At 51.6% G+C, this 15,274-nt stretch overlaps 33 non-coding genes across 33 annotated transcripts; 16 read left to right on the top strand and 17 right to left on the bottom strand.

Moving 5' to 3' along the window:
• On the bottom strand, positions 1-73 carry Trnar-acg. Its single transcript has one exon. It is a non-coding gene; the product is annotated as a tRNA-Arg (tRNA).
• Positions 74-518: 445 nt separating this feature from the next.
• Positions 519-610, top strand: Trnai-uau. The gene is given in 2 exon segments: positions 519-556; positions 575-610. It is a non-coding gene; the product is annotated as a tRNA-Ile (tRNA).
• Positions 611-722: 112 nt separating this feature from the next.
• Trnad-guc lies at positions 723-794 on the top strand. The gene has a single exon. It is a non-coding gene; the product is annotated as a tRNA-Asp (tRNA).
• Positions 795-1,027: 233 nt separating this feature from the next.
• Positions 1,028-1,099, bottom strand: Trnam-cau. Its single transcript has one exon. It is a non-coding gene; the product is annotated as a tRNA-Met (tRNA).
• A 275-nt stretch (positions 1,100-1,374) lies between these two features.
• Trnar-acg lies at positions 1,375-1,447 on the bottom strand. The gene has a single exon. It is a non-coding gene; the product is annotated as a tRNA-Arg (tRNA).
• A 445-nt stretch (positions 1,448-1,892) lies between these two features.
• Positions 1,893-1,984, top strand: Trnai-uau. Its single transcript is given in 2 exon segments — positions 1,893-1,930; positions 1,949-1,984. It is a non-coding gene; the product is annotated as a tRNA-Ile (tRNA).
• A 112-nt stretch (positions 1,985-2,096) lies between these two features.
• Trnad-guc lies at positions 2,097-2,168 on the top strand. Its single transcript has one exon. It is a non-coding gene; the product is annotated as a tRNA-Asp (tRNA).
• A 233-nt stretch (positions 2,169-2,401) lies between these two features.
• On the bottom strand, positions 2,402-2,473 carry Trnam-cau. Its single transcript has one exon. It is a non-coding gene; the product is annotated as a tRNA-Met (tRNA).
• Positions 2,474-2,748: 275 nt separating this feature from the next.
• Trnar-acg lies at positions 2,749-2,821 on the bottom strand. The gene has a single exon. It is a non-coding gene; the product is annotated as a tRNA-Arg (tRNA).
• Positions 2,822-3,266: 445 nt separating this feature from the next.
• On the top strand, positions 3,267-3,358 carry Trnai-uau. The gene is given in 2 exon segments: positions 3,267-3,304; positions 3,323-3,358. It is a non-coding gene; the product is annotated as a tRNA-Ile (tRNA).
• A 112-nt stretch (positions 3,359-3,470) lies between these two features.
• Trnad-guc lies at positions 3,471-3,542 on the top strand. Its single transcript has one exon. It is a non-coding gene; the product is annotated as a tRNA-Asp (tRNA).
• Positions 3,543-3,775: 233 nt separating this feature from the next.
• Positions 3,776-3,847, bottom strand: Trnam-cau. The gene has a single exon. It is a non-coding gene; the product is annotated as a tRNA-Met (tRNA).
• A 275-nt stretch (positions 3,848-4,122) lies between these two features.
• Positions 4,123-4,195, bottom strand: Trnar-acg. The gene has a single exon. It is a non-coding gene; the product is annotated as a tRNA-Arg (tRNA).
• Positions 4,196-4,640: 445 nt separating this feature from the next.
• Trnai-uau lies at positions 4,641-4,732 on the top strand. The gene is given in 2 exon segments: positions 4,641-4,678; positions 4,697-4,732. It is a non-coding gene; the product is annotated as a tRNA-Ile (tRNA).
• A 112-nt stretch (positions 4,733-4,844) lies between these two features.
• Positions 4,845-4,916, top strand: Trnad-guc. The gene has a single exon. It is a non-coding gene; the product is annotated as a tRNA-Asp (tRNA).
• Positions 4,917-5,149: 233 nt separating this feature from the next.
• Trnam-cau lies at positions 5,150-5,221 on the bottom strand. The gene has a single exon. It is a non-coding gene; the product is annotated as a tRNA-Met (tRNA).
• A 275-nt stretch (positions 5,222-5,496) lies between these two features.
• Positions 5,497-5,569, bottom strand: Trnar-acg. Its single transcript has one exon. It is a non-coding gene; the product is annotated as a tRNA-Arg (tRNA).
• Positions 5,570-6,014: 445 nt separating this feature from the next.
• Trnai-uau lies at positions 6,015-6,106 on the top strand. The gene is given in 2 exon segments: positions 6,015-6,052; positions 6,071-6,106. It is a non-coding gene; the product is annotated as a tRNA-Ile (tRNA).
• A 112-nt stretch (positions 6,107-6,218) lies between these two features.
• Positions 6,219-6,290, top strand: Trnad-guc. The gene has a single exon. It is a non-coding gene; the product is annotated as a tRNA-Asp (tRNA).
• A 580-nt stretch (positions 6,291-6,870) lies between these two features.
• Trnar-acg lies at positions 6,871-6,943 on the bottom strand. Its single transcript has one exon. It is a non-coding gene; the product is annotated as a tRNA-Arg (tRNA).
• A 445-nt stretch (positions 6,944-7,388) lies between these two features.
• Positions 7,389-7,480, top strand: Trnai-uau. The gene is given in 2 exon segments: positions 7,389-7,426; positions 7,445-7,480. It is a non-coding gene; the product is annotated as a tRNA-Ile (tRNA).
• Positions 7,481-7,592: 112 nt separating this feature from the next.
• Trnad-guc lies at positions 7,593-7,664 on the top strand. The gene has a single exon. It is a non-coding gene; the product is annotated as a tRNA-Asp (tRNA).
• A 233-nt stretch (positions 7,665-7,897) lies between these two features.
• Trnam-cau lies at positions 7,898-7,969 on the bottom strand. Its single transcript has one exon. It is a non-coding gene; the product is annotated as a tRNA-Met (tRNA).
• Positions 7,970-8,244: 275 nt separating this feature from the next.
• Positions 8,245-8,317, bottom strand: Trnar-acg. The gene has a single exon. It is a non-coding gene; the product is annotated as a tRNA-Arg (tRNA).
• Positions 8,318-8,762: 445 nt separating this feature from the next.
• Trnai-uau lies at positions 8,763-8,854 on the top strand. The gene is given in 2 exon segments: positions 8,763-8,800; positions 8,819-8,854. It is a non-coding gene; the product is annotated as a tRNA-Ile (tRNA).
• A 112-nt stretch (positions 8,855-8,966) lies between these two features.
• Positions 8,967-9,038, top strand: Trnad-guc. Its single transcript has one exon. It is a non-coding gene; the product is annotated as a tRNA-Asp (tRNA).
• A 233-nt stretch (positions 9,039-9,271) lies between these two features.
• Positions 9,272-9,343, bottom strand: Trnam-cau. Its single transcript has one exon. It is a non-coding gene; the product is annotated as a tRNA-Met (tRNA).
• Positions 9,344-9,618: 275 nt separating this feature from the next.
• Positions 9,619-9,691, bottom strand: Trnar-acg. The gene has a single exon. It is a non-coding gene; the product is annotated as a tRNA-Arg (tRNA).
• Positions 9,692-10,136: 445 nt separating this feature from the next.
• On the top strand, positions 10,137-10,228 carry Trnai-uau. The gene is given in 2 exon segments: positions 10,137-10,174; positions 10,193-10,228. It is a non-coding gene; the product is annotated as a tRNA-Ile (tRNA).
• A 416-nt stretch (positions 10,229-10,644) lies between these two features.
• On the bottom strand, positions 10,645-10,716 carry Trnam-cau. The gene has a single exon. It is a non-coding gene; the product is annotated as a tRNA-Met (tRNA).
• Positions 10,717-10,991: 275 nt separating this feature from the next.
• Positions 10,992-11,064, bottom strand: Trnar-acg. The gene has a single exon. It is a non-coding gene; the product is annotated as a tRNA-Arg (tRNA).
• A 445-nt stretch (positions 11,065-11,509) lies between these two features.
• On the top strand, positions 11,510-11,601 carry Trnai-uau. The gene is given in 2 exon segments: positions 11,510-11,547; positions 11,566-11,601. It is a non-coding gene; the product is annotated as a tRNA-Ile (tRNA).
• A 763-nt stretch (positions 11,602-12,364) lies between these two features.
• Trnar-acg lies at positions 12,365-12,437 on the bottom strand. Its single transcript has one exon. It is a non-coding gene; the product is annotated as a tRNA-Arg (tRNA).
• Between the last annotated feature and the right edge of the window lie 2,837 nt (positions 12,438-15,274).

Here is a 15,274-nt window from a genome sequence, read left to right as displayed (position 1 = left end):
CGACCCTGCCAGGATTCGAACCTGGAATCTTCTGATCCGTAGTCAGACGCGTTATCCGTTGCGCCACAGGGCCACTGTTCGCGTTTTATCCTACGAGGCGGTTGCACATCGCAAAGCAACGTGTTCTCCTTGGCTCGGCAATTGCATGTCATCCACTGACAACGGCGGCGCGGCCACTCTGGTCTTCCGCACTCTGCAGGGAGCTGCCACCAAGGAAGGCATCTCTCCTCCTGCTGCTCGGCCACGGAGCGCCTGCACAGCTTAGAGCTTGCCACACATCTGCCGTCGCTGTTGGACAGGTAACGGCATGCAAAGCGCATGTTTTTTTGCATTTTTTCGGTGATGACAAGCGGTTGACATGCTTGTAAGTGTAGCATATAAAACAAGAATCGTGTGAAGCATTCGTAGACAGGTGCTAAAGTCGTAGTATGGCCGCAGGTGACGGTCGTATGACGGGTGTGTAGCCACAACAGGTTGGCATCAAAGTGAATACCGCTAACTGTAAGCACTCTGCTGTAGCCCCAGTGGCGCAATTGGTTAGCGCACGGTACTTATAAGGCAGTAGCCGTGAGCAATGCCGGGGTTGTGAGTTCGAGCCTCACCTGGGGCATACTTTTATTTCGTAGCAGCTGACTATGGAAGCATCGGGACGCTAGATTTGAGATGTATCACGTACCTGAGAGACCATAAATGTGCGTGCACTGTAGTCAACGACTGCGTGTTCCTCGGTAGTATAGTGGTTAGTATCCCCGCCTGTCACGCGGGAGACCGGGGTTCGATTCCCCGCCGGGCAGATGCGATTTTTATATCGCGAAGGTTGCACGTGTGGCCCGAAAAAGCATTACCGTTGTGATCAAGGAATGCAATTGCCAAAAAATCGTAAGAAAGTCTGCGCCTTAGGAAGTGTTTCTCGTATTCTGCACACGACGTCGTCGTTTCACAACTCACAGGGTTTGCTGTCGACGCTGAATCAGCGCACCCCAAGATTAATGATCGAGCTCGAAGCACCCAAGAAAAAGAATAAGTTTAGCAGAGCGTGGTTTCGATCCACGGACCTCTGGGTTATGGGCCCAGCACGCTTCCACTGCGCCACTCTGCTGTGCGGAGAGAGGCGCGCTCTTCGGTGCGTGATATGGGACACTTGGAAAAGCGTTTGTCCGCGTCGCGTACCGTTTAATTAACTGTGTAGCATCTCCCACCTTGACTTGTCTCGACTTTGCTCGACTGACGCTACGCTGACGCTTGCACGAAGCGATATTTACCGCGATCGTCTCGAGATGCAGCTGCGAGATGCTCAGGATTAACATTGCACTCCACGAAGGTGGAGACATTCGAATGCACTGCCTAGCTAGGCGCCCGCAACTAACAAAATGCCGACCCTGCCAGGATTCGAACCTGGAATCTTCTGATCCGTAGTCAGACGCGTTATCCGTTGCGCCACAGGGCCACTGTTCTCGTTTTATCCTACGAGGCGGGTGCACATCGCAAAGCAACGTGTTCTCCTTGGCTCGGCAATTGCATGTCATCCACTGACAACGGCGGCGCGGCCACTCTGGTCTTCCGCACTCTGCAGGGAGCTGCCACCAAGGAAAGCATCTCTCCTCCTGCTGCTCGGCCACGGAGCGCCTGCACAGCTTAGAGCTTGCCACACATCTGCCGTCGCTGTTGGACAGGTAACGGCATGCAAAGCGCATGTTTTTTTGCATTTTTTCGGTGATGACAAGCGGTTGACATGCTTGTAAGTGTAGCATATAAAACAAGAATCGTGTGAAGCATTCGTAGACAGGTGCTAAAGTCGTAGTATGGCCGCAGGTGACGGTCGTATGACGGGTGTGTAGCCACAACAGGTTGGCATCAAAGTGAATACCGCTAACTGTAAGCACTCTGCTGTAGCCCCAGTGGCGCAATTGGTTAGCGCACGGTACTTATAAGGCAGTAGCCGTGAGCAATGCCGGGGTTGTGAGTTCGAGCCTCACCTGGGGCATACTTTTATTTCGTAGCAGCTGACTATGGAAGCATCGGGACGCTAGATTTGAGATGTATCACGTACCTGAGAGACCATAAATGTGCGTGCACTGTAGTCAACGACTGCGTGTTCCTCGGTAGTATAGTGGTTAGTATCCCCGCCTGTCACGCGGGAGACCGGGGTTCGATTCCCCGCCGGGCAGATGCGATTTTTATATCGCGAAGGTTGCACGTGTGGCGCGAAAAAGCATTACCGTTGTGATCAAGGAATGCAATTGCCAAAAAATCGTAAGAAAGTCTGCGCCTTAGGAAGTGTTTCTCGTATTCTGCACACGACGTCGTCGTTTCACAACTCACAGGGTTTGCTGTCGACGCTGAATCAGCGCACCCCAAGATTAATGATCGAGCTCGAAGCACCCAAGAAAAAGAATAAGTTTAGCAGAGCGTGGTTTCGATCCACGGACCTCTGGGTTATGGGCCCAGCACGCTTCCACTGCGCCACTCTGCTGTGCGGAGAGAGGTGCGCTCTTCGGTGCGTGATATGGGACACTTGGAAAAGCGTTTGTCCGCGTCGCGTACCGTTTAATTAACTGTGTAGCATCTCCCACCTTGACTTGTCTCGACTTTGCTCGACTGACGCTACGCTGACGCTTGCACGAAGCGATATTTACCGCGATCGTCTCGAGATGCAGCTGCGAGATGCTCAGGATTAACATTGCACTCCACGAAGGTGGAGACATTCGAATGCACTGCCTAGCTAGGCGCCCGCAACTAACAAAATGCCGACCCTGCCAGGATTCGAACCTGGAATCTTCTGATCCGTAGTCAGACGCGTTATCCGTTGCGCCACAGGGCCACTGTTCGCGTTTTCTGCTACGAGGCGGATGCACATCGCAAAGCAACGTGTTCTCCTTGGCTCGGCAATTGCATGTCATCCACTGACAACGGCGGCGCGGCCACTCTGGTCTTCCGCACTCTGCAGGGAGCTGCCACCAAGGAAGGCATCTCTCCTCCTGCTGCTCGGCCACGGAGCGCCTGCACAGCTTAGAGCTTGCCACACATCTGCCGTCGCTGTTGGACAGGTAACGGCATGCAAAGCGCATGTTTTTTTGCATTTTTTCGGTGATGACAAGCGGTTGACATGCTTGTAAGTGTAGCATATAAAACAAGAATCGTGTGAAGCATTCGTAGACAGGTGCTAAAGTCGTAGTATGGCCGCAGGTGACGGTCGTATGACGGGTGTGTAGCCACAACAGGTTGGCATCAAAGTGAATACCGCTAACTGTAAGCACTCTGCTGTAGCCCCAGTGGCGCAATTGGTTAGCGCACGGTACTTATAAGGCAGTAGCCGTGAGCAATGCCGGGGTTGTGAGTTCGAGCCTCACCTGGGGCATACTTTTATTTCGTAGCAGCTGACTATGGAAGCATCGGGACGCTAGATTTGAGATGTATCACGTACCTGAGAGACCATAAATGTGCGTGCACTGTAGTCAACGACTGCGTGTTCCTCGGTAGTATAGTGGTTAGTATCCCCGCCTGTCACGCGGGAGACCGGGGTTCGATTCCCCGCCGGGCAGATGCGATTTTTATATCGCGAAGGTTGCACGTGTGGCCCGAAAAAGCATTACCGTTGTGATCAAGGAATGCAATTGCCAAAAAATCGTAAGAAAGTCTGCGCCTTAGGAAGTGTTTCTCGTATTCTGCACACGACGTCGTCGTTTCACAACTCACAGGGTTTGCTGTCGACGCTGAATCAGCGCACCCCAAGATTAATGATCGAGCTCGAAGCACCCAAGAAAAAGAATAAGTTTAGCAGAGCGTGGTTTCGATCCACGGACCTCTGGGTTATGGGCCCAGCACGCTTCCACTGCGCCACTCTGCTGTGCGGAGAGAGGCGCGCTCTTCGGTGCGTGATATGGGACACTTGGAAAAGCGTTTGTCCGCGTCGCGTACCGTTTAATTAACTGTGTAGCATCTCCCACCTTGACTTGTCTCGACTTTGCTCGACTGACGCTACGCTGACGCTTGCACGAAGCGATATTTACCGCGATCGTCTCGAGATGCAGCTGCGAGATGCTCAGGATTAACATTGCACTCCACGAAGGTGGAGACATTCGAATGCACTGCCTAGCTACGCGCCCGCAACTAACAAAATGCCGACCCTGCCAGGATTCGAACCTGGAATCTTCTGATCCGTAGTCAGACGCGTTATCCGTTGCGCCACAGGGCCACTGTTCGCGTTTTATCCTACGAGGCGGATGCACATCGCAAAGCAACGTGTTCTCCTTGGCTCGGCAATTGCATGTCATCCACTGACAACGGCGGCGCGGCCACTCTGGTCTTCCGCACTCTGCAGGGAGCTGCCACCAAGGAAGGCATCTCTCCTCCTGCTGCTCGGCCACGGAGCGCCTGCACAGCTTAGAGCTTGCCACACATCTGCCGTCGCTGTTGGACAGGTAACGGCATGCAAAGCGCATGTTTTTTTGCATTTTTTCGGTGATGACAAGCGGTTGACATGCTTGTAAGTGTAGCATATAAAACAAGAATCGTGTGAAGCATTCGTAGACAGGTGCTAAAGTCGTAGTATGGCCGCAGGTGACGGTCGTATGACGGGTGTGTAGCCACAACAGGTTGGCATCAAAGTGAATACCGCTAACTGTAAGCACTCTGCTGTAGCCCCAGTGGCGCAATTGGTTAGCGCACGGTACTTATAAGGCAGTAGCCGTGAGCAATGCCGGGGTTGTGAGTTCGAGCCTCACCTGGGGCATACTTTTATTTCGTAGCAGCTGACTATGGAAGCATCGGGACGCTAGATTTGAGATGTATCACGTACCTGAGAGACCATAAATGTGCGTGCACTGTAGTCAACGACTGCGTGTTCCTCGGTAGTATAGTGGTTAGTATCCCCGCCTGTCACGCGGGAGACCGGGGTTCGATTCCCCGCCGGGCAGATGCGATTTTTATATCGCGAAGGTTGCACGTGTGGCCCGAAAAAGCATTACCGTTGTGATCAAGGAATGCAATTGCCAAAAAATCGTAAGAAAGTCTGCGCCTTAGGAAGTGTTTCTCGTATTCTGCACACGACGTCGTCGTTTCACAACTCACAGGGTTTGCTGTCGACGCTGAATCAGCGCACCCCAAGATTAATGATCGAGCTCGAAGCACCCAAGAAAAAGAATAAGTTTAGCAGAGCGTGGTTTCGATCCACGGACCTCTGGGTTATGGGCCCAGCACGCTTCCACTGCGCCACTCTGCTGTGCGGAGAGAGGCGCGCTCTTCGGTGCGTGATATGGGACACTTGGAAAAGCGTTTGTCCGCGTCGCGTACCGTTTAATTAACTGTGTAGCATCTCCCACCTTGACTTGTCTCGACTTTGCTCGACTGACGCTACGCTGACGCTTGCACGAAGCGATATTTACCGCGATCGTCTCGAGATGCAGCTGCGAGATGCTCAGGATTAACATTGCACTCCACGAAGGTGGAGACATTCGAATGCACTGCCTAGCTAGGCGCCCGCAACTAACAAAATGCCGACCCTGCCAGGATTCGAACCTGGAATCTTCTGATCCGTAGTCAGACGCGTTATCCGTTGCGCCACAGGGCCACTGTTCGCGTTTTATCCTACGAGGCGGGTGCACATCGCAAAGCAACGTGTTCTCCTTGGCTCGGCAATTGCATGTCATCCACTGACAACGGCGGCGCGGCCACTCTGGTCTTCCGCACTCTGCAGGGAGCTGCCACCAAGGAAAGCATCTCTCCTCCTGCTGCTCGGCCACGGAGCGCCTGCACAGCTTAGAGCTTGCCACACATCTGCCGTCGCTGTTGGACAGGTAACGGCATGCAAAGCGCATGTTTTTTTGCATTTTTTCGGTGATGACAAGCGGTTGACATGCTTGTAAGTGTAGCATATAAAACAAGAATCGTGTGAAGCATTCGTAGACAGGTGCTAAAGTCGTAGTATGGCCGCAGGTGACGGTCGTATGACGGGTGTGTAGCCACAACAGGTTGGCATCAAAGTGAATACCGCTAACTGTAAGCACTCTGCTGTAGCCCCAGTGGCGCAATTGGTTAGCGCACGGTACTTATAAGGCAGTAGCCGTGAGCAATGCCGGGGTTGTGAGTTCGAGCCTCACCTGGGGCATACTTTTATTTCGTAGCAGCTGACTATGGAAGCATCGGGACGCTAGATTTGAGATGTATCACGTACCTGAGAGACCATAAATGTGCGTGCACTGTAGTCAACGACTGCGTGTTCCTCGGTAGTATAGTGGTTAGTATCCCCGCCTGTCACGCGGGAGACCGGGGTTCGATTCCCCGCCGGGCAGATGCGATTTTTATATCGCGAAGGTTGCACGTGTGGCCCGAAAAAGCATTACCGTTGTGATCAAGGAATGCAATTGCCAAAAAATCGTAAGAAAGTCTGCGCCTTAGGAAGTGTTTCTCGTATTCTGCACACGACGTCGTCGTTTCACAACTCACAGGGTTTGCTGTCGACGCTGAATCAGCGCACCCCAAGATTAATGATCGAGCTCGAAGCACCCAAGAAAAAGAATAAGTTTAGCAGAGCGTGGTTTCGATCCACGGACCTCTGGGTTATGGGCTCAGCACGCTTCCACTGCGCCACTCTGCTGTGCGGAGAGAGGCGCGCTCTTCGGTGCGTGATATGGGACACTTGGAAAAGCGTTTGTCCGCGTCGCGTACCGTTTAATTAACTGTGTAGCATCTCCCACCTTGACTTGTCTCGACTTTGCTCGACTGACGCTACGCTGACGCTTGCACGAAGCGATATTTACCGCGATCGTCTCGAGATGCAGCTGCGAGATGCTCAGGATTAACATTGCACTCCACGAAGGTGGAGACATTCGAATGCACTGCCTAGCTAGGCGCCCGCAACTAACAAAATGCCGACCCTGCCAGGATTCGAACCTGGAATCTTCTGATCCGTAGTCAGACGCGTTATCCGTTGCGCCACAGGGCCACTGTTCGCGTTTTATCCTACGAGGCGGGTGCACATCGCAAAGCAACGTGTTCTCCTTGGCTCGGCAATTGCATGTCATCCACTGACAACGGCGGCGCGGCCACTCTGGTCTTCCGCACTCTGCAGGGAGCTGCCACCAAGGAAAGCATCTCTCCTCCTGCTGCTCGGCCACGGAGCGCCTGCACAGCTTAGAGCTTGCCACACATCTGCCGTCGCTGTTGGACAGGTAACGGCATGCAAAGCGCATGTTTTTTTGCATTTTTTCGGTGATGACAAGCGGTTGACATGCTTGTAAGTGTAGCATATAAAACAAGAATCGTGTGAAGCATTCGTAGACAGGTGCTAAAGTCGTAGTATGGCCGCAGGTGACGGTCGTATGACGGGTGTGTAGCCACAACAGGTTGGCATCAAAGTGAATACCGCTAACTGTAAGCACTCTGCTGTAGCCCCAGTGGCGCAATTGGTTAGCGCACGGTACTTATAAGGCAGTAGCCGTGAGCAATGCCGGGGTTGTGAGTTCGAGCCTCACCTGGGGCATACTTTTATTTCGTAGCAGCTGACTATGGAAGCATCGGGACGCTAGATTTGAGATGTATCACGTACCTGAGAGACCATAAATGTGCGTGCACTGTAGTCAACGACTGCGTGTTCCTCGGTAGTATAGTGGTTAGTATCCCCGCCTGTCACGCGGGAGACCGGGGTTCGATTCCCCGCCGGGCAGATGCGATTTTTATATCGCGAAGGTTGCACGTGTGGCGCGAAAAAGCATTACCGTTGTGATCAAGGAATGCAATTGCCAAAAAATCGTAAGAAAGTCTGCGCCTTAGGAAGTGTTTCTCGTATTCTGCACACGACGTCGTCGTTTCACAACTCACAGGGTTTGCTGTCGACGCTGAATCAGCGCACCCCAAGATTAATGATCGAGCTCGAAGCACCCAAGAAAAAGAATAAGTTTAGCAGAGCGTGGTTTCGATCCACGGACCTCTGGGTTATGGGCCCAGCACGCTTCCACTGCGCCACTCTGCTGTGCGGAGAGAGGTGCGCTCTTCGGTGCGTGATATGGGACACTTGGAAAAGCGTTTGTCCGCGTCGCGTACCGTTTAATTAACTGTGTAGCATCTCCCACCTTGACTTGTCTCGACTTTGCTCGACTGACGCTACGCTGACGCTTGCACGAAGCGATATTTACCGCGATCGTCTCGAGATGCAGCTGCGAGATGCTCAGGATTAACATTGCACTCCACGAAGGTGGAGACATTCGAATGCACTGCCTAGCTAGGCGCCCGCAACTAACAAAATGCCGACCCTGCCAGGATTCGAACCTGGAATCTTCTGATCCGTAGTCAGACGCGTTATCCGTTGCGCCACAGGGCCACTGTTCGCGTTTTATCCTACGAGGCGGATGCACATCGCAAAGCAACGTGTTCTCCTTGGCTCGGCAATTGCATGTCATCCACTGACAACGGCGGCGCGGCCACTCTGGTCTTCCGCACTCTGCAGGGAGCTGCCACCAAGGAAGGCATCTCTCCTCCTGCTGCTCGGCCACGGAGCGCCTGCACAGCTTAGAGCTTGCCACACATCTGCCGTCGCTGTTGGACAGGTAACGGCATGCAAAGCGCATGTTTTTTTGCATTTTTTCGGTGATGACAAGCGGTTGACATGCTTGTAAGTGTAGCATATAAAACAAGAATCGTGTGAAGCATTCGTAGACAGGTGCTAAAGTCGTAGTATGGCCGCAGGTGACGGTCGTATGACGGGTGTGTAGCCACAACAGGTTGGCATCAAAGTGAATACCGCTAACTGTAAGCACTCTGCTGTAGCCCCAGTGGCGCAATTGGTTAGCGCACGGTACTTATAAGGCAGTAGCCGTGAGGAATGCCGGGGTTGTGAGTTCGAGCCTCACCTGGGGCATACTTTTATTTCGTAGCAGCTGACTATGGAAGCATCGGGACGCTAGATTTGAGATGTATCACGTACCTGAGAGACCATAAATGTGCGTGCACTGTAGTCAACGACTGCGTATTCCTCGGTAGTATAGTGGTTAGTATCCCCGCCTGTCACGCGGGAGACCGGGGTTCGATTCCCCGCCGGGCAGATGCGATTTTTATATCGCGAAGGTTGCACGTGTGGCCCGAAAAAGCATTACCGTTGTGATCAAGGAATGCAATTGCCAAAAAATCGTAAGAAAGTCTGCGCCTTAGGAAGTGTTTCTCGTATTCTGCACACGACGTCGTCGTTTCACAACTCACAGGGTTTGCTGTCGACGCTGAATCAGCGCACCCCAAGATTAATGATCGAGCTCGAAGCACCCAAGAAAAAGAATAAGTTTAGCAGAGCGTGGTTTCGATCCACGGACCTCTGGGTTATGGGCCCAGCACGCTTCCACTGCGCCACTCTGCTGTGCGGAGAGAGGCGCGCTCTTCGGTGCGTGATATGGGACACTTGGAAAAGCGTTTGTCCGCGTCGCGTACCGTTTAATTAACTGTGTAGCATCTCCCACCTTGACTTGTCTCGACTTTGCTCGACTGACGCTACGCTGACGCTTGCACGAAGCGATATTTACCGCGATCGTCTCGAGATGCAGCTGCGAGATGCTCAGGATTAACATTGCACTCCACGAAGGTGGAGACATTCGAATGCACTGCCTAGCTAGGCGCCCGCAACTAACAAAATGCCGACCCTGCCAGGATTCGAACCTGGAATCTTCTGATCCGTAGTCAGACGCGTTATCCGTTGCGCCACAGGGCCACTGTTCGCGTTTTATCCTACGAGGCGGGTGCACATCGCAAAGCAACGTGTTCTCCTTGGCTCGGCAATTGCATGTCATCCACTGACAACGGCGGCGCGGCCACTCTGGTCTTCCGCACTCTGCAGGGAGCTGCCACCAAGGAAAGCATCTCTCCTCCTGCTGCTCGGCCACGGAGCGCCTGCACAGCTTAGAGCTTGCCACACATCTGCCGTCGCTGTTGGACAGGTAACGGCATGCAAAGCGCATGTTTTTTTGCATTTTTTCGGTGATGACAAGCGGTTGACATGCTTGTAAGTGTAGCATATAAAACAAGAATCGTGTGAAGCATTCGTAGACAGGTGCTAAAGTCGTAGTATGGCCGCAGGTGACGGTCGTATGACGGGTGTGTAGCCACAACAGGTTGGCATCAAAGTGAATACCGCTAACTGTAAGCACTCTGCTGTAGCCCCAGTGGCGCAATTGGTTAGCGCACGGTACTTATAAGGCAGTAGCCGTGAGCAATGCCGGGGTTGTGAGTTCGAGCCTCACCTGGGGCATACTTTTATTTCGTAGCAGCTGACTATGGAAGCATCGGGACGCTAGATTTGAGATGTATCACGTACCTGAGAGACCATAAATGTGCGTGCACTGTAGTCAACGACTGCGTATTCCTCGGTAGTATAGTGGTTAGTATCCCCGCCTGTCACGCGGGAGACCGGGGTTCGATTCCCCGCCGGCAGATGCGATTTTTATATCGCGAAGGTTGCACGTGTGGCCCGAAAAAGCATTACCGTTGTGATCAAGGAATGCAATTGCCAAAAAATCGTAAGAAAGTCTGCGCCTTAGGAAGTGTTTCTCGTATTCTGCACACGACGTCGTCGTTTCACAACTCACAGGGTTTGCTGTCGACGCTGAATCAGCGCACCCCAAGATTAATGATCGAGCTCGAAGCACCCAAGAAAAAGAATAAGTTTAGCAGAGCGTGGTTTCGATCCACGGACCTCTGGGTTATGGGCCCAGCACGCTTCCACTGCGCCACTCTGCTGTGCGGAGAGAGGTGCGCTCTTCGGTGCGTGATATGGGACACTTGGAAAAGCGTTTGTCCGCGTCGCGTACCGTTTAATTAACTGTGTAGCATCTCCCACCTTGACTTGTCTCGACTTTGCTCGACTGACGCTACGCTGACGCTTGCACGAAGCGATATTTACCGCGATCGTCTCGAGATGCAGCTGCGAGATGCTCAGGATTAACATTGCACTCCACGAAGGTGGAGACATTCGAATGCACTGCCTAGCTAGGCGCCCGCAACTAACAAAATGCCGACCCTGCCAGGATTCGAACCTGGAATCTTCTGATCCGTAGTCAGACGCGTTATCCGTTGCGCCACAGGGCCACTGTTCGCGTTTTATCCTACGAGGCGGATGCACATCGCAAAGCAACGTGTTCTCCTTGGCTCGGCAATTGCATGTCATCCACTGACAACGGCGGCGCGGCCACTCTGGTCTTCCGCACTCTGCAGGGAGCTGCCACCAAGGAAGGCATCTCTCCTCCTGCTGCTCGGCCACGGAGCGCCTGCACAGCTTAGAGCTTGCCACACATCTGCCGTCGCTGTTGGACAGGTAACGGCATGCAAAGCGCATGTTTTTTTGCATTTTTTCGGTGATGACAAGCGGTTGACATGCTTGTAAGTGTAGCATATAAAACAAGAATCGTGTGAAGCATTCGTAGACAGGTGCTAAAGTCGTAGTATGGCCGCAGGTGACGGTCGTATGACGGGTGTGTAGCCACAACAGGTTGGCATCAAAGTGAATACCGCTAACTGTAAGCACTCTGCTGTAGCCCCAGTGGCGCAATTGGTTAGCGCACGGTACTTATAAGGCAGTAGCCGTGAGCAATGCCGGGGTTGTGAGTTCGAGCCTCACCTGGGGCATACTTTTATTTCGTAGCAGCTGACTATGGAAGCATCGGGACGCTAGATTTGAGATGTATCACGTACCTGAGAGACCATAAATGTGCGTGCACTGTAGTCAACGACTGCGTATTCCTCGGTAGTATAGTGGTTAGTATCCCCGCCTGTCACGCGGGAGACCGGGGTTCGATTCCCCGCCGGCAGATGCGATTTTTATATCGCGAAGGTTGCACGTGTGGCCCGAAAAAGCATTACCGTTGTGATCAAGGAATGCAATTGCCAAAAAATCGTAAGAAAGTCTGCGCCTTAGGAAGTGTTTCTCGTATTCTGCACACGACGTCGTCGTTTCACAACTCACAGGGTTTGCTGTCGACGCTGAATCAGCGCACCCCAAGATTAATGATCGAGCTCGAAGCACCCAAGAAAAAGAATAAGTTTAGGAGAGCGTGGTTTCGATCCACGGACCTCTGGGTTATGGGCCCAGCACGCTTCCACTGCGCCACTCTGCTGTGCGGAGAGAGGTGCGCTCTTCGGTGCGTGATATGGGACACTTGGAAAAGCGTTTGTCCGCGTCGCGTACCGTTTAATTAACTGTGTAGCATCTCCCACCTTGACTTGTCTCGACTTTGCTCGACTGACGCTACGCTGACGCTTGCACGAAGCGATATTTACCGCGATCGTCTCGAGATGCAGCTGCGAGATGCTCAGGATTAACATTGCACTCCACGAAGGTGGAGACATTCGAATGCACTGCCTAGCTAGGCGCCCGCAACTAACAAAATGCCGACCCTGCCAGGATTCGAACCTGGAATCTTCTGATCCGTAGTCAGACGCGTTATCCGTTGCGCCACAGGGCCACTGTTCGCGTTTTATCCTACGAGGCGGATGCACATCGCAAAGCAACGTGTTCTCCTTGGCTCGGCAATTGCATGTCATCCACTGACAACGGCGGCGCGGCCACTCTGGTCTTCCGCACTCTGCAGGGAGCTGCCACCAAGGAAGGCATCTCTCCTCCTGCTGCTCGGCCACGGAGCGCCTGCACAGCTTAGAGCTTGCCACACATCTGCCGTCGCTGTTGGACAGGTAACGGCATGCAAAGCGCATGTTTTTTTGCATTTTTTCGGTGATGACAAGCGGTTGACATGCTTGTAAGTGTAGCATATAAAACAAGAATCGTGTGAAGCATTCGTAGACAGGTGCTAAAGTCGTAGTATGGCCGCAGGTGACGGTCGTATGACGGGTGTGTAGCCACAACAGGTTGGCATCAAAGTGAATACCGCTAACTGTAAGCACTCTGCTGTAGCCCCAGTGGCGCATTCTGGCTTTAGCCGTCGCCGCGGTCGGACGTGCTTGTTGCTTGCTCCGCATACGCTTGCGCAATCGCCGGTGTTTTTGTGTTTACGTACAGCTGTCTGTGCATTTTCGTAGTGTTATTGCATTTGGTGGTCCTGATAAGTGTTTTTGAAGTGTTATTGTCCATTCTCCGTTTCGTTCTTCGTCGCGATTTCGGTTTGTACCGGAATTTCGTCGGCACAGAAGATCATGTCTGACACCGTCAGGAAGAATACGTTAGTCTTCTCGTTCGAGAAGGAAACCCGGCCGGTCCAACCCACTGCACTGGAGATCCATGACTGGCTCACAGAGGTAATCTGTATCAATTCTGACTCTGTTCACACCACGCAGTTAGATGCTGAAAAATACTGTGTTTATGTTAAATTTCTGAACTCCGTGACTATCGATAAGTTACTTGCAAAATGGGGTAATTCTGTTGAATTTGTTCATCGAGATGGTTCAAAAAGTAATGTTTCTGTCCGAAAAGCTGATATCATGTACACCAACGTGAGGATTTTGAACGTTCCTATCGAAGTTGACAATCAGTTGATCAAAGACGCTCTATCTAAATATGGGGAAGTTAAATCCATCTATAACGAACGATGGTCGAAGCTGTACAAGATACAGTGTTATAATGGCATTAGGTCCGTCGAAATGGAGGTGAAAGCCAATATTCCGTCCCATATATCTGTTGCAGGTCATAAAGCACATGTTGTTTATTCTGGACAGGAGCGTACGTGTAATATTTGTAACGAGACAGGTCATTTCAGACAAGATTGTCCACGCCGTGTTTTTGTCCTCCGGAATAATCTAACACAGCGTCAAAAATTGACCCTTAGCGACGTCTTACCAAGCAACAACTCCCCTCCTTCTGCTAATGACAGTGGTGCAGGTACTTCTACAATGCCCGCTGTAACTAACACAGAGTTCCCACCTCTGCAAGTAATAACAAGTCACCCTTCTGTTCCCGAATGCGATCTTCAGAATAAGAAACGACCGTTGGAGGTGACTGATGACGGCTCGGACGGCGAGTCCTCCCGCAACTCCCCCTCCACCCGCAAACAGAAGCAATGTGACGCAAATGTGTTAGAGGAAACAGACAGCACATGTATGGAAATGACGACAGCGGCTAAGACAACCCAACCGCTGTCGGCTGCCGCACAGGTACCAACCGACCACAGAGGCGAAGCAGTAACGGTTGTCGCGGCGACGGACGTGCCGCACTCCGAACCCCATGAGGTGACGGAGCAGAACCGCATTCACGAACTTACCGACCCCCAACCAACCGATTCAGTCAGTGCCCTGGAGTTAGTGCCGGAAGGACAAGGAAGTGGACGTCATGAACAGGACACTGTTGAGGCAGCTTCGGTCTCTACGGTGGTGAAGATAGACAACGCGAAGGACGGCGCGTTGAACCACGATGTCCAAAGACGTAGACTCAAACCGCAACCTAATCTCAAAGCTTCCCGTAACCAAAGCAAACAACGACCTGGACAAGATGACGCAACGGCCAAGAATGTCCTGTATGAAATTATTACGGAAAAACCTAAGGATGTACCTTCAAGTACCATTACTGATGGAAAGCCCCTCTGCACAACTAAAACCCGAGAACTTAGGAATACTACACCACACTGAGGATCACCATTCACCAAAACAAAAAAAAAAAAGGGGGAAAAATATCGTTGAACCGCTTTACGTTCTGATTGTCCTATTGTCTTAGTCATTTTTCGGAGGAACCAAACGCAGTGGTTCATGTATTTTCCATACTCATAGGTATTTCTCTGTAGATTATTCTTGCAGGTGCTTGTTGAAGTGGAATATTTTATCCCTTCTAGAAGCGACACAGCTCCCTGTTTTTATCATTATTTTACAATTTTTTTTTATTCCTTTATGTACATTTTTATGTAACCTAAATGTCCCAGGCGTATACTTTTGCAACTATCAATGTTAACAGGATTACATCGACGACTAAAATTGCGGCGCTCAAAGAGTACCTATATGAGTCAGGGACGGACATTGTTTTCCTACAAGAAGTTGTACTCACTAACCTTACAGTGCCAGGATATTTGTCTATTTCAAATGTCTCGCTTGACACTAACATAGGGACAGCAATTTTAGTCAGGGAGGGGATCCCTGTCACAGATATTGAAAGATTGGAATCCGGCAGAGCGATAGGTATAAAAGTCTTTGGTTTTACTCTTATCAATCTGTATGCCCCTTCCGGCACATCCAATAGAATGGCAAGAGCACAGTTCTTTAAAGACGAGATCATTTATTTATTGCGGAAAAACCCAACGGATCTTATAATCGGCGGTGATTTTAATTGTGTGATCAATAAAAAAGACCAGGTTCCAAATTTTAA

The sequence above is a fragment of the Schistocerca americana genome, chromosome 8 (assembly GCF_021461395.2).
Source record: "Schistocerca americana isolate TAMUIC-IGC-003095 chromosome 8, iqSchAmer2.1, whole genome shotgun sequence".
Lineage (NCBI taxonomy): Eukaryota > Metazoa > Arthropoda > Insecta > Orthoptera > Acrididae > Schistocerca > Schistocerca americana.
The sequence above is the reverse complement of the archived record's forward strand: the minus strand, read 5'-3'. Positions and strand labels throughout refer to the sequence as shown.